The following is a 27,950-nucleotide window of genomic DNA, read 5'->3' on the forward strand; positions in this document are numbered from 1 at the left end:
CTCTTGCCACGCCGTAGAGTTGCAGGAAGGTGAAAGCGATCTTTTTTTTTACTTTTAAAAACATGCTGGAAAAATACGGAAGGTTGGCCAAGATGGGGATATTATACCAGGATGGGGACATTATACCAGGATGGGGACATTATACCAGGATGGAGACATTATACCAGGATGGGGACATTATACCAGGATGAGGGACATTATACCAGGATGGGGACATTATACCAGGATGGAGACATTATTCCAGGATGGGGACATTATGCCAGGATGAGGGACATTATTCCAGGATGGAGACATTATTCCAGGATGGGGACATTATACCAGGATGGGGACATTATACCAGGATGAGGGACATTATTCCAGGATGGAGCACATTAAACCAGGATGAGGGACATTATTCCAGGATGGAGCACATTAAACCAGGATGAGGGACATTATTCCAGGATGGAGCACATTAAACCAGAATGAGGGACATTATTCCAGGATGGAGGACATTATTCTAGGATGAGGGACATTATACCAGTATGGGGATATTATACTAGAATGTAAGACATTACACAGGAAGGGAGACATTATACCAAAATGGGGGACATTATATCAGCATGACGATACTATACCAAGATGGGAATATAATATCAGAATGAGAGACATTATACCTAGAATGGGAGACATTATATCAGGATGGGGGATATTATACCAGAGTGGGGGATATTATACCGGGATAAGGGAGGACATTATGCAAGTATGGGGATATAATAATAGGCTTGGGGAGACACGTTCTACCATGATGTGATTATTCCAGGATGGGAGACATTATATCAGGATAGGGGACATTATTCCAGGATAGGGACATTATACCAGAATGAAGATACTATACCAGGATGTGGGCATTATACCAGGATGGGAATATTATAGTATACCAGGACTGGTGACATTATACCAGAATGTCGGACATTATACTACAATGAGGGGATAATATACCAGAACTGGGGATATTATACCAGAATGAGGACATCATAGTAGAATGGGGACATTGTAACAGGATGGGGACATTATACCAGAATGGGGATATTATACCAAGATGAGATACATTATACCAGAAGGTGGACATTTATCAGGATGGGGACATTATACTAGGATGGACAACATTATTCCTGGATAGGGGACATTATACCACAATGTGGGACATTATACAAGCAAATGACACAAAATACCAAAATGGGAATACTATATCAAGATGGGGATATAATACCAGAATGAAAGACATTATACTAGAAAGGGGGACATTATATCAGGATGGGGTTATTATACCAGGATGGGATTATTATACCAGGATGAAGGACATTATGTCAGGATGGGGTACATAATACCAGAATTGGGATACTATAGCAAAGTGGGGATATAATACCAGAATGAGAGACACTATGCGAGAATGAGAGACATTAGATCAGGATGTGGTTATTATACCAAGATGGGGTCATTATACCAGGATGGTGACATTATATCAGGATTGGGGACATTATGCCAGAATGGGGGACATTAAACAAGAATGAAAACATTAGAACAGAATGAAGATATTATACCAGAATGGAGATATTATACCCGTATGGAAAACATTATGCCAGGATCGGGATATTATACCAGGATGGTGACAATGAATGACATTATAGCAGGATGGAGATATAATACTAGGATAGGAGACATTATACCAACGATGAGGGACATTGTACCAGAATGGGGGGTATTATACTGGGATGGGGATATTATACCACAATGAGGGTATTATATCAGGATGAGGACAATATACCAGGATGGGTACATTATACTAGGATGGGGATATTATACCAGGAAGGTTGAAAATTACTGAAAGGGGTCCAGAATGGAGGATTACTACAACAAGGTATCAGGACAGGGAACATTATCACACATGTGGGGGTAAAAACGCATGTCTTTATAGGATCTAGAACCCTACAAGGGCCCATAAATATGACCAACATGCAAGTGGTGGGCCCAGGACCAAACCTCCAAATTCTGCACCAGGGCGTATCGGAATCTAGTTACATCTCTGAGATACAAATAACATATAGATAGATACTGTTTATACAGTAGATAATAACTAAAGATGAGAGATTCTTGTATTATAGCAGACACACTGTTCCATGAGAGCAGACCTGTCAATCACGCCCTTGGCCCCGCCCCTTCCAGCTCCCACCATGGTACACATTAGGTACAGTACAATACAAATACCAGCATTTTCTTACTAATTAGAGATTACAACTTTCTACTTATGTTTCACTCCTCAGGAAACTCTTAAAAGAAAATTCATTTGACAGTTTTGGGTCCAGCGATTTCCTGAGCCCTTTTAACTATTTTAATGATGGTAAGTACAAACGACTTACAAGCGGCTCCCTGTGAAGTCGACTGGAGAAGGCGCTCGCTTTCATGAGCCAAGAGGCCGATGGGGCTTTAAATTGGATCTGTTTTTCCCTTAATGATATGAAACATTGCGGATACGGGAGCGGACACTGGAACAATGGAATTATCCTATTGTTTGCGACCAGTGATTGAAGACTTTTGACAGAAAACAAAAGGGATCATTAATCATTAAGGGCGCAATGAAATCAGCCACTTTCTGCTCGAGTTGTTCTTATCTGGTAATTGTCATCATTCTAATCATTGTTATTATTTATGCCGCATCATCCGGCTCCGAACCGCGGCCGAGCCGGGAACATGAAGCAATTTACATGCTATTTACAGGCTATTCATAGCATGAAGGGGAAATGGAGAGGGATGAATGGCTACATTGTCTGCTAGTTTAGGGGATGGAACCTCCCATTTCTCTAATTTCAGAATTAACTTATTCTTGAATTTATTGTTGAATTTTGCTTATTGTTTTTGTGTTTTTGTTTTCAAAAATTTCTATCTTAGACTACCAAATTTTCCTCCAGTTTGATTGTGGCTGGGGATAAGAGGGGACTGGATGTTCTATAGAAAATTCATATTCTGAGGACTAAAGACAAGCAAATCGACTAAGGGGGAAGGAAATTCAAATGGAGTTGCACAAAATAATTAATTTGATTCACTCCAATTAAGCAAAATATTGGCCTCATGTTCCCCAGTTTCCTTGATTTTTATTTTGGCTGCAAAGGAGTTAAAACATAAAAAAGCAATTTGGCTCATTGACCATGTCTTGACACCACAGCTTTGTGCCTGGTCTTCTCCTGGCATGCTTCCTCCCTCAGTCCTCTCCTGGCATGCTTCCTCCCTCAGTCCTCTCCTGGAATGCTCTTCCCTCAGTCCTCTCCTGTCATGCTTCCTCCCTCAGTTCTCTCCTGGAATGCTCTTCCCTCAGTCCTCTCCTGGAATGCTTCCTCCCTCAGTCCTCTCCTGGCATGCTTCCTCTCCCAATGCTCTCTTGGAATGCTTCCTCCCTCAGTCCTCTCCTGGCATGCTTCCTCTCCCGATCCTCTCCTGGAATGCTTCCTCCCTCAGTTCTCTCCTGGCATGCTTCCTCCCTCAGTCCTCTCCTGGAATGCTTCCTCCCTCAGTTCTCTCCTGGCATGCTTCCTTCTCCGGTCCTCTCCTGGAATGCTTCCTCCCTCAGTTCTCTCCTGGCATGCTTCCTCCCTCAGTTCTCTCCTGGCATGCTTCCTCCCTCAGTCCTCTCCTGGAATGCTTCCTCCCTCAGTCCTCTCCTGGAATGCTTCCTCCCTCAGTCCTCTCCTGGAATGCTTCCTCCCTCAGTCCTCTCCTGGAATGCTTCCTCCCTCAGTTCTCTCCTGGCATGCTTCCTCCCTCAGTCCTCTCCTGGAATGCTTCCTCCCTCAGTTCTCTCCTGGCATGCTTCCTCCCTCAGTCCTCTCCTGGCATGCTTCCTCCCTCAGTCCTCTCCTGGAATGCTTCCTCCCTCAGTTCTCTCCTGGCATGCTTCCTCCCTCAGTTCTCTCCTGGCATGCTTCCTCCCTCAGTTCTCTCCTGGCATGCTTCCTTCTCCGGTCCTCTCCTGGCATGCTTCCTCTCCCGATGCTCTCCTGGCATGCTTCCTCCCTCAGTTCTCTCCTGGCATGCTTCCTCCCTCAGTTCTCTCCTGGCATGCTTCCTCCCTCAGTCCTCTCCTGGCATGCTTCCTCCCTCAGTCCTCTCCTGGAATGCTTCCTCCCTCAGTTCTCTCCTGGCATGCTTCCTCCCTCAGTTCTCTCCTGGCATGCTTCCTCCCTCAGTTCTCTCCTGGCATGCTTCCTCCCTCAGTTCTCTCCTGGCATGCTTCCTTCTCCGGTCCTCTCCTGGCATGCTTCCTCTCCCGATGCTCTCCTGGCATGCTTCCTCCCTCAGTTCTCTCCTGGCATGCTTCCTCCCTCAGTTCTCTCCTGGCATGCTTCCTCCCTCAGTCCTCTCCTGGCATGCTTCCTCCCTCAGTCCTCTCCTGGAATGCTTCCTCCCTCAGTTCTCTCCTGGCATGCTTCCTCCCTCAGTTCTCTCCTGGCATGCTTCCTCCCTCAGTTCTCTCCTGGCATGCTTCCTTCTCCGGTCCTCTCCTGGCATGCTTCCTCTCCCGATGCTCTCCTGGCATGCTTCCTCCCTCAGTCCTCTCCTGGCATGCTTCCTCCCTCAGTCCTCTTCTGGCATGCTCCTGTGATGGTGTGATATGCTATGTGGGTATCATTTTTGTGTATATTTCTATTTTACTTATTTTCATGGTGTTGTCTTGTAGGATGCGTTGTTTGCTAATTGATGAATGGCTGTTGCTGCCATCTGATATCAGCCCCCACAGTCCTGTATTGTTTGCTAATATGCTAATGACATGTTGACCTAGCTTGTTGAAACAATGAGCCCCTGAGACCTTCCCCCTCCTGACCTGTGAATGAGGAGGGGGACTTGTAAATATCAGGGATGTGAGACACAAATCAGTTTTGTGTGGAACTATGATGTGTTCATAGCATCACAGAGAGAAAGAAGAGTATATGGACTATACTATCCTCTGTCTGCTGGATTGTTGGACTTTTATCCTGTTACTGAACTGCATTCGTGTTCTGGACTATTTCATCCTTTGGGTGGTGGATCATATATGGATCTTTCGTATTTTTTGCCTAAATAAAGGTCTTGGGATTGTTCGCTCTTCGCTGGCTCTGCTGATTGTGTGATACCAGAGAAGGACCCCGTGACACTTCCTCCCTCTGTCCTCTCCTGGCATGCTTCCTCCCTCAGTTCTCTCCTGGCATGCTTCCTCCCTCTGTCCTCTCCTGGCATGCTTCCTCCCTCTGTCCTCTCCTGGCATGCTTCCTCCCTCTGTCCTCTCCTGGCATGCTTCCTCCCTCTGTCCTCTCCTGGCATGCTTCCTCCCTCTGTCCTCTCCTGGCATGCTTCCTCCCTCAGTTCTCTCCTGGCATGCTTCCCACCTCGGTCCTCTCCTGGCATGCTTCTTCCCTCAGTCCTCTCCTGGCATGCTTCCTCCCACCGGTCCTCTCCTGGCATGTTTCCTCCCCCGGTCCGCTCCTGGCATGCTTCCTCCCCATGTCCTCTCCTGGCATACTTACCCCTTTGGTCCTCTCCTGGTATGTTTCCTCCCTCAGTCCTCTCCTGGCATGCTTCCTCCCTCAGTCTGCTACTGGCATGTTTCCTCGCTCAGTCCTCTCCTGGCATGCTTCCTCCCCTGGTCCTCTCCTGGCATGCTTCTTCCCTCGGTCCTTTCCTGACATGCTTCCTCCTTTGGTCCTATCCTGGCATGCTTCCTCCCCTGGTCATCCCCTGGCATACTTCCTCCCTTGGTCCTCTCCTGGCATGCTTCCTTCCTTGGTCCTCTCAAGGCATTCTTTCTCCCTCAGTCATCTCCTGGCATGCTTCCTCCCTCGGTCATCTCCTGGCATGCTTCCTCCCTCGGTCCCCTGCTGGCATGTTTCCTCCCCCGGTCCTCTCCTGACATGCTTCCTCCCCTGGTCCTCTCCTGGCATGCTTCCTCCGTCAGTCTTCTCCTGGCATGCTTCCTCCCTCAGTCTTCTCCTGGCATGCTTCCTCCCTCAGTCTTCTCCTGGCCTGCTTCCTCCCCCTAGTCCTCTCCTGGCATGCTTCCTCTCTCAGTCCTCTCTTGGCATGCTTCCTCCCCCTGGTCCTCTCCTGGCATGCTTCCTCCCTCAGTCCTCTCCTGGCATGCTTCCTCCCTCGGTCAATTCCTGGCATGCTTCCTCCCTCGGTCAATTTCTGTCATGCTTCCTCCCTCGGTCCTCTCCTGGCATGCTTCCTCCCTTGGTCCTCTGCTGGCATGCTTCCTCTCTCAGCCCTCTACTGCTCTCCTGGCATGCTGCCTTCCTAGGTCCACTCCTGGCATTCTTCCTCCCTCAGTCCTTTCCTGGCATGCTGCCTCCCAGGGTCCTTTCCTGGCATGCTTCCTCCCTCGGTCCTCTGCTGGCATGCTTCCTCCCTTGGTCCTCTCCTGGCATGCTTCCTCCCTCGCTCCTCGGTCCTCTCCTGGTATGCTTCCTTCCTCGGTCCTCTCATGGCATGCTTTCTACCTCGGTCATCTCCTGGCATGCTTCTTCCTCGGTCATCTCCTGGGATGCTTCCTCCCTTTGTCCTCTGCTGGCATGCTTCCCCCCTCGGTCTTCTCCTGGCATGCTTCTTCCCTCAGTCTTCTCCTGGCATGCTTCCTCCCTCAGTCCTCTCCTGGCATGCTTCCCCCCTCGGTCCTCTCCTGGCATGCTTCTTCCCTCAGTCTTCTCCTGGCATGCTTCCTCCCTCAGTCCTCTCCTGGAATGCTTCCTCCCTCAGTCCTCTCCTGGCATGCTTCCTCCCTTGGTCAATTCCTGGCATGCTTCTTCTTCCTCTCCTGGCATGTGTCCTCCCTTTGTCCTCTGTTGGCATGCTTCCTCCCTCTGTCCTCTCCTGGCATGCTTGCTTTCTCTCTCAGTCATCTCCTGCATGCTTCCTCCCTCAGTCCTCTGCTGCTCTCCTGGCATGCTTCTTCCCTCGGTCCTCTGCTGGCATGCTTTCTCGCTTGGTCCTCTCCTCGCAAGCTTCCTCATTCAGTCCTATCCGGGCATACTTCCTCCTTCAGTCCTCTTCTTGCATGCTTCCTTCCTTGATCCTTTCCTGGCTCTTGGCATGCCTCCTCAGCCTCCAGGCTACTATTCTGTCTTAATTTATGGGCATCAAGAGCACAGACTATGTCTGAAATTGCATCCTGACACTGCGTGAGGCCTAGTGAGCACCAGTGGAGCCAAAAATTGAGGAAGGGAGTCAACGGAAGAACAGGCGGAGAGCTGTGGCACCAAGATAGGTGAGGGGTGAGATATGTTAAATATTTTTTTTATTTTAACTTCTTAATATATTTTTCCTTAGGTCTGAAAAGACTTTGGAGCATAATAGATGGCTTCTACCAACAATCTTATAAATGATTATTATTATTATAGCACCGTTTATTCCATGGTGCTTTACATGTGAAAAGGGGTATACATAATAAAAAAAAAAACTAATACAATCATCTTGAAATTCAATGCATACCAAATTTTCAGGTCAAATTTGAGCAAATTTTGCAAATTGAATTTTATCAGAATCACTAGTGCTGCCCAATTGGGCCATGGAAGTTGGGCATAGTCAGGAGAGAAATATCTGGGATTGTTGACTAAAATCATACATGAAGAAGAAAGTTAGCGAGGAAAGAAGGACAGTGAGCAACAAGCTACGTAGCACGGAAATATTGAAGAAAATGACCTGGTATTGTTCTGTCTACAATAATTGAAAGTTAGAGGTGACAATTAGGGTTGAGCGACTTTTGTTTTTATAGGATCGGGTCGGATTTCACGAAACCCGACTTTTTCAAAAGTCGGGTCGAGTGAAATCGGCCGATCCTATAGAAAAGTCGGGGTCGGGGTCGGCCGAAACACGAAACCCAATGCAGCGCATTGGGTTTCTAATGGTTCCCAGGGTCTGAAGGAGAGGAAACTCTCCTTCAGGCCCTGCGATCCATATTAATGTGTATAATAAAGAATAAAAATTAAAAATATTGCTATACTCACCCTCGGACGCGCCCTGGTTGTAACCCGCAGCCTTCCTTCCTAACAATCAGCGCTTGAAGGACCTTTCGATGACGTCACGGCTTCTGATTGGTCGCGTGAGCGGTCACATGGACGTCACGCGACCAATCAGAAGTCGTGATGTCATCGAAAGGTCCTTCAAGCGCTGATTCTTAGGAAGGAAGGCTCCCGGTTACAACCAGGGCGCGTCCGAAGGTGAGTATAGCAATATTTTTTATTTTTATTCTTTATTTTACACTTAAATCTGAATTTCGATACCAATTCCCGATATCTTAAACATATCGGGAATCGGTATCGGAATTCCGATTCCAGATTCAGAAGATCGCCGACCTCATGGCCGACCCCACACAGGGGTCAGGTCGGGTTTCATGAAACCCGACTTTGCCAAAAGTCGGCGACTTCTGAAAATGGCCGACCCGTTTCGCTCAACCCTAGTGACAATGGTTATATGATGGTTGTGGCACTATTGTGGCTTACCGGGACTGTCTTGCAATCTTCGTGTCTACATTGTAGAAAATATAAGTGTCATGAAAATAGCAACAATAAAAGAAAATATTCAACATTTTTGCAAAAAAAAAGAGCTCAACTACAATTTTTTCTTCTTAACAGAAACATTGCAACAATCAAAAGTTAGTTCTAATGTTAGGGTAGGTAACAACTTGTCGATGGATGGATGGCTTGGAAAATAGATACTCAAAAAGTACAAAATAAAGTAGCACTGTCTCATTTTGTTTTGGGTGCTGTCTCCTCGGCAGATGTCGATCTCCGATTTGGGAGGCAGTGATGAGCACAGATACGTAGAGGGAATTTGGTTACTTACACATTGGCTAAGTGAAAACCAGCTGCTGTGCTGGGATTGTCTGCTGCGCTAGGGTCAGAGAGAGCTGCTGATACATGGAGAAAGCAGTAACCGGCTGCAGATAAGCGGTGGGGTATTCCCCATTCATCTCATGTACATACACCTCAGTGATATTACATAATAGTAATATATAATGTACAGCATAGATAATATGGACGATAAATGATCCGGTAACTACACAATAATACAACTTCCACCAAGCTCAGCACAACATCCATTCATCTAGAAGCAGAAAGCCCAGTGTCATCGAGGCTCAGGATCTGCTGATTTGTGTGATTCTGTATCTTCATTGCATCCCTGAACATTTGCACCCTGTTTGAACTGTATGTGACCCTCAGGGGCTCCAGGCCCGACACCTTACAGTATTAATCTGACATGACATGTCGACCATGACTTTTTTAGGCTGATGAGCAGATGTGAATGCCAACTCCCAGCATCGGACTGTCACGTCAATGCCCCCCAGCCTTATGGTGACTCCAACAATGTCAAGATGAGAATAATACATTTTCATCCTAAAGGAATTTGGCCTTTTAAGCAGTGGGTGCGAGAAGGGGGTGCATGGGATTTGTCATGTTTCTGTTCCTACGTACTGCACAAATTCTGGTCGTTTTATAAACCATGACACACATTTTCCTAGAAAGTAAAATCTGTAACACTAAGAATTAATTTTATAATTGTCAGTCCTTGTAGAGAGAGAACTCTCCCCAATAAATCACGATACCAGAAAAATGTCACATTTTCTAAAATTATTTTCTTTTATTGTTGAATATTTGATCAGTTACATACGCAAAGCTGCTAGAGATGCAAATCAAGAAACTGCTAAAGAGTCACTGGTGATAGGAAAGGACTGCTCATCACTGATACATAATAATTTATCTATCGTGGTCATAGGAGGAATACAGAGGTAAACACAGAGCTCCCCCTAGTGGTGGCTGCAGGCAGAATCTTATCATGTATCTCTGTATACAGGGAGCTCCCCCTAGTGGTGCCTGCAGACAGGATCTTATCATGTATCTCTGTATACAGGAAGCTCCCCCTAGTGGTGCCTGCAGACAGGATCTTATCATGTATCTCTGTATACAGGGAGCTCCCCCTAGTGGAGTGTTGTGAATTCTGTGGCTGAATTCACTCCTGTGGTCACAAGTGGTACTGCAGCTTCTGAGCTTCCTCCCTCAGGTGTTCTGGTGAGCTCGTTAACTGCTTCATTACTTAACTCCGCCTGATGCTGCTATCCTTGCTCCTTGTCAATGTTTCAGTGTTGGATCTGAGCTTCTCCTGATTGTTCCTGTGACCTGCTGCTCTGTATAGCTAAGTGCCTTTTGCTTTTTTGTTGCTTTTTTTCTGTCCAGCTTGTCTTTTGTTTTGCTGGAAGCTCTGAGACGCAAAGGGTGTACCGCCGTGCCGTTAGTTCGGCACGGTGGGTTTTTTTTGCCCCCTTTGCGTGGTTTTGCTTTAGGGTTTTTTGTAGACTGCAAAGTTCGCTTTACTGTCCTCGCTCTGTCCTAGAATATCGGGCCCCACTTTGCTGAATCTATTTCATCCCTACGTTTTGTCTTTTCATCTTACTCACAGTCATTATATGTGGGGGGCTGCCTTTTCCTTTGGGGAATTTCTCTGGGGCAAGTCAGGCCTATTTTTCTATCTTCAGGCTAGCTAGTTTCTTAGGCTGTGCCGAGTTGCCTAGGTAGTTGTTAGGCGCAATCCACAGCCGCTTTTAGTTGTGTTTAGGATAGGATCAGGTGTGCAGTCTACAGAGTTTCCACGTCTCAGAGCTCGTTCTTGTATTTTTGGGTATTTGTCAGATCACTGTGTGCGCTCTGATCGCTAAGCGCACTGTGTTTCTGGATTGCCTTCATAACACCTGTCATTAGCAAACATAACAGTACAAGGAGCCCAACTAATGATTCTCAATAGAGGGAAAGAAAAAGTTCTGACATCATTTTTTTTTTTTTCTGCTCTGTGTTCACTTTTTTTTTTTCCCCTAGACATTTGGGTGTTTCAGGACACAGGTGTGGACATGGATTTTCAGGGTCTGTGCTCTTCAATGGATAATCTCGTTATAAATGTACAAAAAATTCAAGATACTATTGATCAGAAATCTATGTTAGAACCAAGAATTCCTATTCCTGATTTGTTTTTTGGAGATAGAACTAAGTTTCTAAGTTTCAAAAATAATTGTAAGCTATTTCTGGCCTTGAAACCTCATTCTTCTGGTAATCCTATTCAACAGGTTTTGATTATTATTTCTTTTTTGCGCGGCGACCCTCAAGACTGGGCATTTTCTCTTGCGCCAGGAGATCCTGCATTGAGTAGTGTCGATGCGTTTTTCCTGGCGCTCGGATTGCTGTACGATGAGCCAAATTCAGTGGATCCGGCTGAGAAAAATTTGCTGGCTTTGTGCCAGGGTCAGGATGATATAGAAGTATATTGTCAGAAATTTAGGAAATGGTCAGTACTCACTCAGTGGAATGAATCTGCGCTGGCAGCTTTGTTCAGAAAGGGTCTCTCTGAGGCTCTTAAGGATGTCATGGTGGGATTTCCTATGCCTGCTGGTTTGAATGAGTCTTTGTCTTTGGCCATTCAGATCGGTCGACGCTTGCGTGAGCGTAAATCTGTGCACCATTTGGCGGTACTGCCTGAGGTTAAACCTGAGCCTATGCAGTGCGATAGGACTATGACTAGAGTTGAACGGCAGGAATACAGACGTCTGAATGGTCTGTGTTTCTACTGTGGTGATTCCACTCATGCTACTTCTGATTGTCCTAAGCGCACTAAGCGGTCCGCTAGGTCTGCCGTCATTGGTACTGTACAGTCCAAATTCCTTCTGTCCATTACCTTGATATGCTCTTTGTCGTCGTTTTCTGTCATAGCGTTTGTGGATTCGGGCGCTGCCCTGAATCTGATGGATTTGGATTATGCTAAACGTTGTGGGTTTTTCTTGGAGCCTTTGCGGTGTCCTATTCCATTGAGAGGAATTGATGCTACACCTTTGGCCAAGAATAAACCTCAATACTGGGCCCAGCTGACTATGTGCATGGCTCCTGCACATCAGGAAGTTATTCGCTTTCTGGTGTTGCATAATCTGCATGATGTGGTCGTGTTGGGGTTGCCATGGCTACAAACCCATAATCCAGTATTGGATTGGAATTCCATGTCGGTATCCAGCTGGGGTTGTCAGGGGGTACATGGTGATGTTCCATTTTTGTCGATTTCGTCATCCACCCCTTCTGAGGTCCCAGAGTTCTTGTCTGATTATCAGGATGTATTTGAAGAGCCAAAGTCCGATGCTCTACCTCCGCATAGGGATTGTGATTGTGCTATCAATTTGATTCCTGGTAGTAAATTCCCTAAAGGTCGATTATTTAATTTATCCGTGCACGAACACGCCGCTATGCGCATTTATGTGAAGGAATCCCTGGAGAAGGGACATATTCGCCCATCGTCATCACCACTGGGAGCAGGGTTCTTCTTTGTAGCCAAGAAGGATGGTTCGCTGAGACCGTGTATTGATTACCGCCTTCTTAATAAGATCACTGTTAAATTTCAGTATCCCTTGCCATTATTATCTGACTTGTTTGCTCGGATTAAGGGGGCTAGTTGGTTCACTAAGATAGATCTTCGTGGTGCGTATAATCTGGTGAGAATCAGGCAAGGAGATGAATGGAAAACTGCATTCAATACGCCCGAGGGTCATTTTGAGTATCTAGTGATGCCGTTCGGACTTGCCAATGCTCCATCTGTGTTTCAGTCTTTTATGCATGACATCTTCCGTGAGTATCTGGATAAATTCCTGATTGTTTACTTGGATGACATTTTGATCTTCTCAGATGATTGGAAGTCTCATGTGAAGCAGGTCAGAATGGTTTTTCAGGTCCTGCGTGCTAACTCTTTGTTTGTGAAGGGATCAAAGTGTCTCTTCGGTGTGCAGAAAGTTTCATTTTTAGGGTTCATCTTTACCCCTTCTACTATCGAGATGGATCCAGTTAAGGTCCAAGCCAACTAGGATTGGATTCAGCCGACATCTCTGAAAAGTCTGCAAAAGTTCCTGGGCTTTGCTAATTTTTATCGTCGCTTCATCTGTAATTTTCCTAGCATTGCCAAACCATTGACCGATTTGACCAAGAAGGGTGCTGATTTGGTTAATTGGTCTTCTGCTGCTGTGGAAGCTTTTCAGGAGTTGAAGCGTCGTTTTTGTTCTGCCCCTGTGTTGTGTCAGCCAGATGTTTCTCTTCCGTTCCAGGTCGAGGTTGATGCTTCTGAGATTGGAGCAGGGGCGGTTTTGTCACAGAGAGGTTCTGATTGCTCAGTGATGAAACCATGTGCTTTCTTTTCCAGGAAGTTTTCGCCCGCTGAGCGTAATTATGATGTGGGCAATCGAGAGTTGCTGGCCATGAAGTGGGCATTCGAGGAGTGGCGTCATTGGCTTGAAGGAGCTAAGCATCGCGTGGTGGTATTGACTGATCATAAGAACTTGACTTATCTCGAGTCTGCCAAGCGCTTGAATCCTAGACAGGCCCGTTGGTCGTTATTTTTTGCCCGCTTCGACTTTGTGATTTCGTACCTTCCGGGCTCTAAAAATGTGAAGGCGGATGCTCTGTCTAGGAGTTTTGTGCCCGACTCTCCGGGTTTATCTGAGCCAGCGGGTATCCTCAAGGAAGGAGTCATTGTGTCTGCCATCTCCCCTGATTTGCGGCGGGTGCTGCAAAAATTTCAGGCGAATAAACCTGATCGTTGTCCAGCAGAGAAACTGTTCGTCCCTGATAGGTGGACTAATAAACTTATCTCTGAACTTCATTGTTCGGTGTTGGCTGGTCATCCTGGAATCTTTGGTACCAGAGAGTTAGTGGCTAGATCCTTCTGGTGGCCATCTCTGTCACGGGATGTATGTACTTTTGTGCAGTCCTGTGGGATTTGTGCTAGGGCTAAGCCCTGCTGTTCTCGTGCCAGTGGGTTGCTTTTGCCCTTGCCGGTCCCAAAGAGGCCTTGGACACATATTTCGATGGATTTCATTTCTGACCTTCCCGTTTCTCAAAAGATGTCAGTCATTTGGGTGGTCTGTGATCGCTTTTCTAAAATGGTCCATCTGGTGCCCTTGGCTAAATTGCCTTCCTCCTCTGATTTGGTACCTTTGTTCTTTCAGCATGTGGTTCGGTTGCATGGCATTCCTGAGAATATTGTTTCTGACAGAGGTTCCCAGTTTGTTTCAAGGTTTTGGCGAGCCTTTTGTGGTAGGATGGGCATTGACCTGTCCTTTTCCTCGGCTTTCCATCCTCAGACTAATGGCCAGACCGAACGAACCAATCAGACCTTGGAAACATATCTGAGATGTTTTGTTTCTGCAGACCAGGATGATTGGGTGTCCTTTTTGCCGTTGGCTGAGTTCGCCCTTAATAATCGGGCCAGCTCGGCTACCTTGGTTTCTCCATTTTTTTGCAATTCTGGGTTCCATCCTCGTTTCTCTTCAGGACAGGTTGAGTCTTCGGACTGTCCTGGTGTGGATTCTGTGGTGGATAGGTTGCAGCAGATCTGGACTCAGGTAGTGGACAATTTGATCTTGTCCCAGGAGAAAGCTCAACTTTTCGCTAATCGCAGACGCCGTGTGGGTCCCCGACTTCGTGTTGGGGATCTGGTTTGGTTATCTTCTCGTCATATTCCTATGAAGGTTTCCTCTCCTAAATTTAAACCTCGTTTTATTGGTCCGTATAGGATTTCTGAGGTTCTCAATCCTGTGTCTTTTCGTTTGACCCTCCCAGACTCCTTTTCCATACATAATGTATTCCATAGGTCGTTGTTGCGGAGATACGTGGCACCTATGGTTCCATCTGTTGAGCCTCCTGCCCCGGTTTTGGTGGAGGGGGAATTGGAGTATATTGTGGAGAAGATTTTGGATTCTCGTGTTTCTAGACGGAAACTCCAGTATCTGGTTAAATGGAAGGGTTATGCTCAGGAAGATAATTCCTGGGTTTTTGCCTCTGATGTTCATGCTTCCGATCTTGTTCGTGCCTTTCATGCGGCTCATCCTGGTCGGCCTGGGGGCTCTGGTGAGGGTTCGGTGACCCTTCCTCAAGGGGGGGGTACTGTTGTGAATTCTGTGGCTGAATTCACTCCTGTGGTCACAAGTGGTACTGCAGCTTCTGAGCTTCCTCCCTCAGGTGTTCTGGTGAGCTCGTTAACTGCTTCATTACTTAACTCCGCCTGATGCTGCTATCCTTGCTCCTTGTCAATGTTTCAGTGTTGGATCTGAGCTTCTCCTGATTGTTCCTGTGACCTGCTGCTCTGTATAGCTAAGTGCCTTTTGCTTTTTTGTTGCTTTTTTTCTGTCCAGCTTGTCTTTTGTTTTGCTGGAAGCTCTGAGACGCAAAGGGTGTACCGCCGTGCCGTTAGTTCGGCACAGTGGGGTTTTTTTTGCCCCCTTTGCGTGGTTTTGCTTTAGGGTTTTTTGTAGACTGCAAAGTTCGCTTTACTGTCCTCGCTCTGTCCTAGAATATCGGGCCCCACTTTGCTGAATCTATTTCATCCCTACGTTTTGTCTTTTCATCTTACTCACAGTCATTATATGTGGGGGGCTGCCTTTTCCTTTGGGGAATTTCTCTGGGGCAAGTCAGGCCTATTTTTCTATCTTCAGGCTAGCTAGTTTCTTAGGCTGTGCCGAGTTGCCTAGGTAGTTGTTAGGCGCAATCCACAGCCGCTTTTAGTTGTGTTTAGGATAGGATCAGGTGTGCAGTCTACAGAGTTTCCACGTCTCAGAGCTCGTTCTTGTATTTTTGGGTATTTGTCAGATCACTGTGTGCGCTCTGATCGCTAAGCGCACTGTGTTTCTGGATTGCCTTCATAACACCTGTCATTAGCAAACATAACAGTGGAGGCTGCAGACAGGATCTTATCATGTATCTCTGTATACAGGGAGCTCCCCCTAGTGATGACTGCAGACAGGATCTTATCATGTATCTCTGTATACAGGGAGCTCCCCCTAGTGGTGGCTGCAGACAGGATCTTATCATGTATCTCTGTATACAGGGAGCTCCCCCTAGTGGTGGCTGCAGACAGGATCTTATCATGTATCTCTGTATACAGGGAGCTCCCCCTAGTGGTGCCTGCAGACAGGATCTTATCATGTATCTCTGTATAAAGGGAGCTCCCCCTAGTGGTGGCTGCAGACAGGATCTTATCATGTATCTCTGTATACAGGGAGCTCCCCCTAGTGGTGGCTGCAGACAGGATGTTATCATGTATCTCTGCATAAAGGGAGCTCCCCCTAGTGGTGACTGCAGACAGGATCTTATCATGTATCTCTGTATACAGGGAGCTCCCCCTAGTGGTGGCTGCAGACAGGATCTTATCATGTATCTCTGTATACAGGGAGCTCCCCCTAGTGGTGGCTGCAGACAGAATCTTATCATGTATCTCTGTATACAGGGAGCTCCCCCTAGTGGTGGATGCAGACAGGATCTTATCATGTATCTCTGTATACAGGGAGCTCCCCCTAGTGGTGACTGTAGACAGGATCTTATCATGTATCTCTGCATACAGGGAGCTCACCCTAGTGGTGGCTGCAGACAGAATCTTATCATGTATCTCCGTATACAGGGAGCTCCCCCTAGTGGTGTCTGCAGACAGGATCTTATCATGTATCTCTGCATACAGGGAGCTCCCCCTAGTGGTGACTGCAGACAGGATCTTATCATGTATCTCTGTATACAGGGAGCTCACCCTAGTGGTGACTGCAAACAGGATCTTATCATGTATCTCTGTATACAGGGAGCTCCCCCTAGTGGTGGCTGCAGACAGGATCTTATCATGTATCTCTGTGTACAGGGAGCTCCCCCTAGTGGTGACTGCAGACATGATCTTATCATGTATCTCTGTATACAGGGAGCTCCCCCTAGTGGTGGCTGCAGACAGGATCTTATCATGTATCTCTGTATACAGGGAGCTCCCCCTAGTGGTGGCTGCAGACAGGATCTTATCATGTATCTCTGTATACAGGGAGCTCCCCCTAGTGGTGACTGCAGACAGGATCTTATCATGTATCTCTGTATACAGGGAGCTCCCCCTAGTGGTGGCTGCAGACAGGATCTTATCATGTATCTCTGTATACAGGGAGCTCCCCCTAGTGGTGGCTGCAGACAGGATCTTATCGTGTATCTCTGTATACAGGGAGCTCCCCCTAGTGGTGGCTGCAGACAGGATATTATCGTGCATCTCTGTATACAGGGAGCTCCCCCTAGTGGTGGCTGCAGACAGGATCTTATCGTGTATCTCTGTATACAGGGAGCTCCCCCTAGTGGTGGCTGCAGTCAGGATCTTATCATGTATCTCTGTATACATGGAGCTCCCCCTAGTGGTGGCTGCAGACAGAATCTTATCATGTATCTCTGTATACAGGGAGCTCCCCCTAGTGGTGGCTGCAGACAGGATCTTATCATGTATCTCTGTATACACGGAGCTTCCCCTAGTAGTGGCTGCAGACAGGATCTTATCATGTATCTCTGTATACAGGGAGCTCCCCCTAGTGGTGGCTGCAGACAGGATCTTATCATGTATCTCTGTATACAGGGAGCTCCCCCTAGTGGTGGATGCAGACAGGATCTTATCATGTATCTCTGTATACAGGGAGCTCCCCCTAGTGGTGGCTGCAGACAGGATCTTATCATGTATCTCTGTATACAGGGAGCTCCCCTTAGTGGTGGCTGCAGTCAGGATCTTATCATGTATCTCTGTATACATGGAGCTCCCCCTAGTGGTGGCTGCAGACAGAATCTTATCATGTATCTCTGTATACAGGGAGCTCCCCCTAGTGGTGGCTGCAGACAGGATCTTATCATGTATCTCAGTATACAGGGAGCTCCCCCTAGTAATGACTGCAGACATGATCTGATCATGTATCTCTGTATACAGGGAGCTCCCCCTAGTGGTGGCTGCAGACAGAATCTTATCATTTATCTCTGTATACAGGGAGCTCCCCCTAGTGGTGGCTGCAGACAGGATCTTATCATGTATCTCTGTATACAGGGAGCTCCCCCTAGTGGTGGCTGCAGACAGGATCTTATCATGTATCTCAGTATACAGGGAGCTCCCCCTAGTGGTGGCTGCAGACAGGATCTTATCATGTATCTCTGTATACAGGGAGCTCCCCCTAGTGGTGGCTGCAGACAGGATCTTATCATGTATCTCTGTATACAGGGAGCTCCCCCTAGTAGTGGCTGCAGACAGGATCTTATCATGTATCTCTGTATACAGGGAGCTCCCCCTAGTGGTGGCTGCAGACAGGATCTTATCATGTATCTCAGTATACAGGGAGCTCCCCCTAGTGGTGGCTGCAGACAGGATCTTATCATGTATCTCTGTATACATTGAGCTCCCCCTAGTGGTGGCTGCAGACAGGGTCTTATCATGTATCTCTGTATACAGGGAGCTCCCCCTAGTGGTGGCTGCAGACAGGATCTTATGTATCTGTATCAGGGAGCTCCCCCTAGTGGTGGCTGCAGACAGGATCTTATCATGTATCTCTGAATACAGGGAGCTCCCCCTAGTGGTGGCTGCAGACAGGATCTTATCATGTATCTCTGTATACAGGGAGCTCCCCCTAGTGGTGGCTGCAGACAGGATCTTATCATGTATCTCTGTATACAGGGAGCTCCCCCTAGTGGTGGCTGCAGACAGGATCTTATCATGTATCTCTGAATACAGGGAGCTCCCCCTAGTGGTGGCTGCAGACAGGATCTTATCATGTATCTCTGTATACAGGGAGCTCCCCCTAGTGGTGGCTGCAGGCAGAACCTTATCATGTATCTCTGTATACAGGGAGCTCCCCCTAGTCGTGGCTGCAGGCAGAAACTTATCATGTATCTCTGTATACAGGGAGCACCCCCTAGTGGTGGCTGCAGGCAGAATCTTATCATGTATCTCTGTATACAGGGAGCTCCTCCTAGTGGTGGCTGCAGGCAGAACCTTATCATGTATCTCTGTATACAGGGAGCTCCCCCTAGTGGTGGCTGCAGGCAGAACCTTATCATGTATCTCTGTATACAGGGAGCTCCCCCTAGTGGTGGCTGCAGGCAGAACCTTATCATGTATCTCTGTATACAGGGAGCTCCCCCTAGTGGTGGATGCAGGCAGAACCTTATCATGTATCTCTGTATACAGGGAGCTCCCCCTAGTGGTGGCTGCAGATAGAAGCTTATCATGCATCTCTGTATACAGGGAGCTCCCCCTAGTGGTGGCTGCAGACAGGATCTTATCATGTATCTCTGTATACAGGGAGCTTCCCATAGTGGTGGCTGCAGGCAGAACCTTATCATGTATCTCTGTATACAGGGAGCTCCTCCTAGTGGTGGCTGCAGGCAGAACCTTATCATGTATCTCTGTATACAGGGAGCTCCTCCTAGTGGTGGCTGCAGGCAGAACCTTATGATGTATCTCTGTATACAGGGAGCTCCCCCTAGTGGTGGCTGGAGAAAGGATCTTATCATGTATCTCTGTATACAGGGAGCTCCCCCTAGTGGTGACTGCAGACAGGATCTTATCATGTATCTCTGTATACAGGGAGCTCCCCCTAGTGGTGGCTGCAGACAGGATTTTATCATGTATCTCTGTATACAGTGAGCTCCTCCTAGTGGTGGCTGCAGGCAGAACCTTATCATGTATCTCTGTATACAGGGAGCTCCCCCTAGTGGTGGCTGCAGACAGGATCTTATCATGTTTCTCTGTATACAGGGAGTTCCCCCTAGTGGTGGCTGCAGACAGAATCTTATCATGTATCTCTGTATACAGGGAGCTCCCCCTAGTGGTGGCTGCAGACAGGATCTTATCATGTGTCTCTGTATACAGGGAGCTCCCCCTAGTGGTGGCTGCAGACAGAATCTTATCATGTATCTCTGTATACAGGGAGCTCCCCCTAGTGGTGGCTGCAGACAGGATCTTATCATGTATCTCTGTATACAGGGAGCTCCCCCTAGTGGTGGCTGCAGACAGGATCTTATCATGTATCTCTGTATACAGGGAGCTCCCCCTAGTGGTGGCTGCAGACACAATTTTGACATCTAATGCTATTTTTGTACTTGGAATTTTAAGGAATTTTCAAGAATTATTAACAAATTATTGAGAACAAAATTTGATTCCTATTTGAACCAAGAACAATATATAGCGTTTTTTCCTATATAACCGTTTTGCCCTTTTTTCTCCGTGACAGATTTTACGTGCTTAGCTTATAGCTGTCACTTTGTCAATAATATGACGAGATGGCAGCAGAATAGTAGCGTTCAGTAGGTGTTTTACAAGCTGAGTCTATGGATGCTCCGAGCAGCAGCACATATATTTTTCATGGCGTGTTGACTGTAAACACTGGCGGCTTTATATTCTGTTCACCCCACAGGAGAAGGAACATTGGTGTAAGATTTACGGCCGCTCTCTGGCCGGCCGGGGAGTCGTACAGGTAAGTGATATACTTTTTGGAAATAAAATATTGCGCTTCCAGCGCACAGAGCTGTGATCTTTATGTCACTGGTTCCCGACCTTATTCTATGGGCGTCTTTGGCTCAAATATTACACAGGTCGGAAGGTTTAAATGTCGGAGTTCTAAGAAAGTAAATGATCAGTAAATGTGGAATAGGAATAAAAGGAAAAAAGTACAAGAACTTCGCCAATAATTCTTACCTCTCTTTCTTACAAAATGCAATCGGGAAAAGGATTCCAATAAATCCTTCGTTTTCTCGGAGAGGCCTAAGCGACACTTTCTGATAAATAATTGGGGTTTGATCTGCTTTCTATTGGAGAGGTGCAGAAACCGCAGTCAGTCAATAACCCGCGTATTGTAATTAATATAGATAGTGTGAATGATACAAGCGTAGTACAAGGTCTGTAACAGGACCCGGCCCCCCACCAAAAAAGCTGAAAATCCATCCCACCCCGACAAGGTTTAACCAATCGGGATGGTCCCATAGTGATTTATCTTCCTAATTGCCAGCAGGCCTCACATGATGGGGCAGATGAGGATCCAGGTCCGACTGCCCAGACACCTGCTGTGCAAAGCCATATAAACCTATGCACAGTCGAAAAACGGGGCGCTGCACCCCTTGTCGTGGTGGGACGGATTTTACCCTTTTTATCCAAATCGTGTCAGCTAAGTCCCCAATGTTATCAACATGTACTGTTTATTTATTTACTGCAGGGGATTTGCACATTTTGTTGGTATCTTAGGTTGTTTCTTGGTGGCCGCAGTGTGAACATTCCCCAACACGCTGCCCTTATACTAATAGGTGCTCCAGATCAAGAATCACTGAAGGGTGAACGTCCCAACTCTCCAAGACAGAAAACACATTTACTTTCCTCCAAACGCCAGTGTAATAGTTTCTAGTGAATTCCCCCATCATTACCGCCACATGCACAGATTGATGCCCCCAACAGGACCCATATTTTCCCCACAAAATATGATGCCCCCACATTGCACCCAACACAGTGATGTCCCCACAGTTCCCCCAACAGATTATGATGGCCCTCCAAGACCCCCAACAAGTATGATGGCCTACTGTGATCTCCAACACAGTATAATGGCCCACTGTGACCTCCAACACAGTATAATGGCCCACTGTGACCCCCAGCCCATTATGATGGTCCACCGTGACCCCCAACACTGTATGATGGCCCACTGTGATCCCCAACACAGAATGATGGCCCACTGTGAACCCCAACACAGTATGATGGCCCACTGTAACCCCCAACACATTATGATGGCCCACCATGACCCCCAACACTGTATGATGGCCCACTGTGACCCCCAACACAGTATAATGCTCCATTGTGACCCCCAACACATTATGATGGCTCACCGTGACCCCCAACACTGTATGATGGCCCACTGTGATCCCCAACATAGAATGATGGCCCACCATGACCCCCAACACAGTATAATGGCCCACTGTGACCCCCAACACATTATGATGGCCCACCGTGACCCCCAACACTGTATGATGGCCCACTGTGATCACCAACATAGAATGATGGCCCACTGTGATCCCCAACACAGTATGATGGCCCACTGTAACCCCCAACACATTATGATGGCCCACCATGACCCCCAACACTGTATGATGGCCCACTGTGATCCCCAACACAGTATGATGGCCCACTGTGATCCCCAACACAGTATGATGGCACACCGCGACCCCCAACACTGTATGATGGCCCACTGTGATCCCCAACATAGAATGATGGCCCACCATGACCCCCAACACAGTATAATGGCCCACTGTGACCCCCAACACATTATGATGGCCCACCGTGACCCCCAACACTGTATGATGGCCCACTGTGATCCCCAACATAGAATGATGGCCCACTGTGATCCCCAACACAGTATGATGGCCCACTGTAACCCCCAACACATTATGATGGCCCACCATGACCCCCAACACTGTATGATGGCCCACTGTGATCCCCAACACAGTATGATGGCCCACTGTGATCCCCAACACAGTATGATGGCACACCGCGACCCCCAACACAGTATGATGGCCCACTGTAACCCCCAACACATTATGATGGCCCACCATGACCCCCAACACTGTATGATGGCCCACTGTGATCCCCAACACAGTATGATGGCCCACTGTGATCCCCAACACAGTATGATGGCCCACCATGACGCCCAACCTGTATGATGGCCCACCATGACCCCCAACCACTATGATGGCCCACTGCGATCCCAAAAACAGTATGATGGCCCACTGTGACTCCCAACACAATATCATGGTCCACTGTGATCCCCAAAACAGTATGATGGCACACCGCGACCCCAAACCAGTATGATGGTCCTTCGTGATCCCAACACAGTATAATGGCCCACCGTGACCCCCAATACAGTATAAAAAGGCAATAGTCTGGAACTCAGTGCAGGATTGTTTTACTTTTTATATGTAAAGGATCGGGACCCTATCCGTGCTTTGAGAAAACGTAATACTTTGGTTCTTTTTCTCTCTGGCATTCATCACCCCAACACAATATGATGGCCCCATACAATGTTCCACATAGTTTAATGGCCCCCACACAACCCCCCACACAGTATATTAGCCCCACAAAGTTTGGTCACCTCCACATATAGTTGTCATCCCCCAAACCTCCCCATAGTCTATGCTGGCCCTCGCCTCTCCCGGCTCTGCTGCTGCTCCGGTCTCTGCAGCTCCACACAGCGGACGCTGAGACGTCAGAATTCAGATACGCGGGAAGCTGATGTCTGGGGCAGGAGACGTAATGCTGCATAATCTGGAAACATCTCTGTAAATTGACATTTTACACATTACCGTTTTAGCAATAGACTACAATTGACAACTTTGATCATTCCCTTTAGCTGACCGTGAGCACACAATGGCGGCACAGTGCAGACGCTCGGCTTTACTGTATATCTATATGGTGTCATCCGATCGCCTCCGATGTGGCCTCACCTCACTATTCGCACAGCCGCAGCCTGATGAGTCCGGGTCGTGTACTCTGCGTAATGGGCAGCAACCGGGACCCCCAGAGAAAAGGAAAGGAAGGACCCTCCGGGGGAGGATTACAGATTCCAGCCCCGCAGTCTGGCAGACATTGAAATACAAGACGCTAGATGCGATTTGTATTGATTTTCAGCCGCGGAGAACGTGCGCCGCTAATATCCTCAATTCTTCCGTTATTAGATAATTTATCACATGTTTAGTGCCAAATCCGCAATGAGGCAACACGATACTGATCCCGAGGAATCAGGAGCGCCTCGCCCAGCGCCTCGCCCAGCCGTCCTCATCATACGATACTCTGCTCCTCTCCTGCCATCGCTACACGCACACGGTCGTTTTATCAAGACTTTGCCTAAATCAGTACGAGAAAATAGAAGAAGATTTGCAATGTATCTTATCAGAGGAATCTGCTCCTTTCTCCACTTATGAGCCACATCTTGCATCATTCACTTTGAACTACTGAGAAATTCCATCCTGCCCAAGGCAATGTGGTTCCGCCACCTCACTACGGGGTTAAATTACCATGTCTATGCAGTGGGGAGGAGCAGAGTTAGAAAAACAAGCACAACTAGATCCTCTACTTTATAGTAAGTGTTTATCACACTCCAGAGCTGGATTCACAGTTACACTGCTCAGCGCTGCTGCATAGTGTCCTCCACGATGCTGTTACTTCTGAACATATAGAGACAGGAGAGCAGGACTAACGCAGACAGTTCAGGCTATAAAATATTCATCAATTCTTGGCGATAAATAATACTGTAGGTTCTTCAGTTTGACCTTAATGCAGGGGAAAAAAATGACTTTGACCTTGATGAAGCTCCTACTAGGTAGAGCTCTGACAATGGAGATTCACAATTCCCAATGAACATTAAAGGGGTTGTCCCACGACTATAATAGTAATATTATTCGATAGATAGGAATTATAAAAAAAAGAAACAAGTATTTTGACCTAAGCAGGTATTTATTTTGTTTTTCTACTATTTTTAGGACAGGTAATAAATATCCGATCAGTGAAGATTTTGACACCTGGCAGCCAGTGATGGTTTTGACACCTGGTACCCCAGTATATCCCCAGTATATGGAATGTTACCTGGAATTATGGAGCTGGGACTCCACAGCGCCGCACAGTGTGTAGTGGCCATTCTCTGTATTGCAGCTTAATATCCATGCACTATAACAGTAGCTGAGCTGCAGTACCAAGAATGGCCACTACACAGTGTGCGGCGCTGTGATGCTCTAGTTTCATACACTGTCTACTTCCAATGGCCTTGGTATCTGAAATAACTCTTTAACGGGATAATGGGTGTAACACTCACACTGATCTGATATTAATGACAATCATAAAACTAGGTCATTAATAATGTGACGTATGTCCTCTCACAAATCTAACTTTTTAATTTAAACGTCAAGGGTCTCGCTCCTCAGCTAGTTTAGTCAAGCCAGCATTCTTCCTATAGTGGATATACAGAACATTACAGATGTGTCCACCCTTAGCTTTTGAAAATGTCTTTAAAGACCCCCATTAATCACAATGCCATAACACCCTGGACAGACTGCAGTGCACATCACGACCACTAGGCGGCCACACAGAGACACAAACAGCATAAACATCTGCCAACAGAGTATCAAAAAAATTCTGTTTCTTTTTTTTTCAAAGCAAAGTTCCCATTTACTGGTGAATTTATTTTTAATATTATTATTATTATTATTATCTATTTGTCTTTTTTTTTCAAAGTAAATGTATCATTTACTGGTGAATTTATTTTTATTATTATTATTATTATTATTATTATTATTATCTATTTGCCTTTTTTTTTTCAAAGTAAATGTATCATTTAATGGTGAATTTATTTTTATTATTATTATTATTATTATCTATTTGTCTTTTTTTCAAAGTAAATGTATCATTTAATGGTGAATTTATTTTTATTATTATTATTATTATCTATTTGTCTTTTTTTTTCAAAGTAAATGTATCATTTACTAGGTGAATTTATTTTTATTATTATTATTATTATTATTATTATTATCTATTTGCCTTTTTTTTTTCAAAGTAAATGTATCATTTACTGGTGAATTTATTTTTATTATTATTATTATTATTATTATTATCTATTTGCCTTTTTTTTTTCAAAGTAAATGTATCATTTAATGGTGAATTTATTTTTATTATTATTATTATTATTATTATCTATTTGTCTTTTTTTCAAAGTAAATGTATCATTTAATGGTGAATATATTTTTATTATTATTATTATTATCTATTTGTCTTTTTTTTCAAAGTAAATGTATCATTTACTAGGTGAATTTATTTTTATTATTATTATTATTATCTATTTGCCTTTTTTTTCAAAGTAAATGTATCATTTAATGGTGAATTTATTTTTATTATTATTATTATTATTATCTATTTGTCTTTTTTTTCAAAGTAAATGTATCATTTACTGGTGAATTTATTTTTATTATTATTATTATTATTATTATTATTATTATTATTATCTATTTGTCTTTTTTTTTCAAAGTAAATGTATCATTTAATGGTGAATTTATTTTTATTATTATTATTATTATTATTATTATTATTATCTATTTGTCTTTTTTTTCAAAGTAAATTTATCATTTACTGGTGAATTTATTTTTATTATTATTATTATTATTATTATTATTATTATTATTATTATCTATTTGTCTTTTTTTTTCAAAGTAAATGTATCATTTACTGGTGAATTTATTTTTATTATTATTATTATTATTATTATCTATTTTTTTTTTTTCAAAGTAAATGTATCATTTAATGGTGAATTTATTTTTATTATTATTTTTTTTTCAAAGTAAATGTATCATTTAATGGTGAATTTATTTTTATTATTATTATTATTATTATTATCTATTTGTCTTTTTTTTCAAAGTAAATGTATGATTTACTGGTGAATTTATTTTTTATATTATTATTATTATTATCATCTATTATTTGACTTTTTCTTCCATCGCTCTACATCTGAGGTCTGTCCTTTACAGCAGAACAAGGCGGCATCGTGGGAGTTTTGATTATCCCAATAATTTGTCAGTTTCCTCCACTTAAGAAGACTGATGTCCTGATGGGACGGGTTCATATACCTTCGTTTTATTTCCAGAAATGTCTTACAATGAACAAGAAAAAAAAAACAAACAGGTAAAAAAATAAACACAAAACCCAAACAAAAAAAATAAATAAATCCTTGTTTGCTTCTGTAGCTCATAACGATGAAAGAAGTAATGATGTACAAAGAGCGAAGAGATGAGTAATAACAGAGGGCGAAGGCCGGATGACGACTCCACGCAGAAAAGAAGAACTTCTCGGGGAGTGGATTAATATTGGATATATGTCTCCTTTGTTGCCTGCTCCGCAGGCTTTGGCCGCCTTCTACATCGCAGAGATTGTATTTTTGTGTTTTGTTTTCATGTGTAACCCCCGCAGTGGTCACAAATCTACAGCTGTCAGCGCTTATAATAATACATGTGCATTCATTATAAGCAGGGATTTCTCGATTTACTCCATAATTGATCCCAATTTACAAAAATAGGAGGGGAATCCATTCCAAGTTCGCCATTTACTTTTCAAGAAAAGATGGCAAAACAATTTTTCCAGAAAATGCGGACTGTCGGAAACAAGAGACGACCACCTATGCCTTGTGAGTCTCATCATTCTATAGCAGCTCCAAAAGGTATAAGGTATAAGGTTCTCCGCTCAAAAAGATCTCCTCTAGCAGACAAACCACTTAGTGTAGCAAAGGAACCCCAGCCTTCAACCATTAACCCTTACAGAGAGATTTGGACGTACGACGGGGCACCCTGGGTTGAGACCACGAAGTATCTACTTTCCGTGAATGCAAGCCTAAGGCAAGAGTAGTCCAACATTCTGGGTCAGTAACTTGGGGGAACAGAGCCAGGGGTAAAATCATAGTTTATAGAAATAGCTACGGTCAGATACCATGATGTCAGTCAAAAGTGAATCAGGTAATCCGAAGTGATTACTGAACAGACAGGGTCAGATTTAGGGTATCAGCAGACATACAGTGGGGAAAAAATGTATTTAGTCAGCGACCAATTGTGCAAGTTCTCCCACTTAAAAAGATGAGAGAGGCCTGTAATTGACATCATAGGTAGACCACAACTATGAGAGTCAAAATGAGAAAATAAAGCCAGAAAATCACCTTGTCTGATTTGGTAAGATTCATTTTGCAAATTATGGTGGAAAATAAGTATTTGGTCACCTATCAAACATCTATAACTTTTTCTTTAAGAGGCTCCTCTGTCCTTCACTCATTACCTGTAGCAATGGCACCTGATTGAGCTTGTTATCAGTATAAAAAGACACCTGTGCACACCCTCAAACAGTCTGACTCCAAACTCCACTATGGTAAAGACCAAAGAGCTGTCGAAGGACACCAGAAACAAAATTGTAGGCCTGCACAAGGCTGGGAAGACTGAATCTGCGATAGGCAAGCAGCTTTGTGTGATGAAATCAACTGTGGGAGCAAAAATAAGAAAATGGAAGACATACAAGACCACTGATAATCTCCCTCGATCTGGGGCTCCACG

General features: G+C 45.2%; 1 protein-coding gene across 2 annotated transcripts in view; it reads right to left on the reverse strand.

The window, feature by feature from the left end:
* Positions 1–27,950, reverse strand: part of LRFN2 (leucine rich repeat and fibronectin type III domain containing 2) — a 603,579-nt gene that overhangs the window by 461,490 nt on the left and 114,139 nt on the right. The window lies entirely within an intron of this gene.

The sequence above is a fragment of the Ranitomeya imitator genome, chromosome 5 (assembly GCF_032444005.1).
Source record: "Ranitomeya imitator isolate aRanImi1 chromosome 5, aRanImi1.pri, whole genome shotgun sequence".
NCBI classification, from domain to species: Eukaryota; Metazoa; Chordata; class Amphibia; order Anura; family Dendrobatidae; genus Ranitomeya; species Ranitomeya imitator.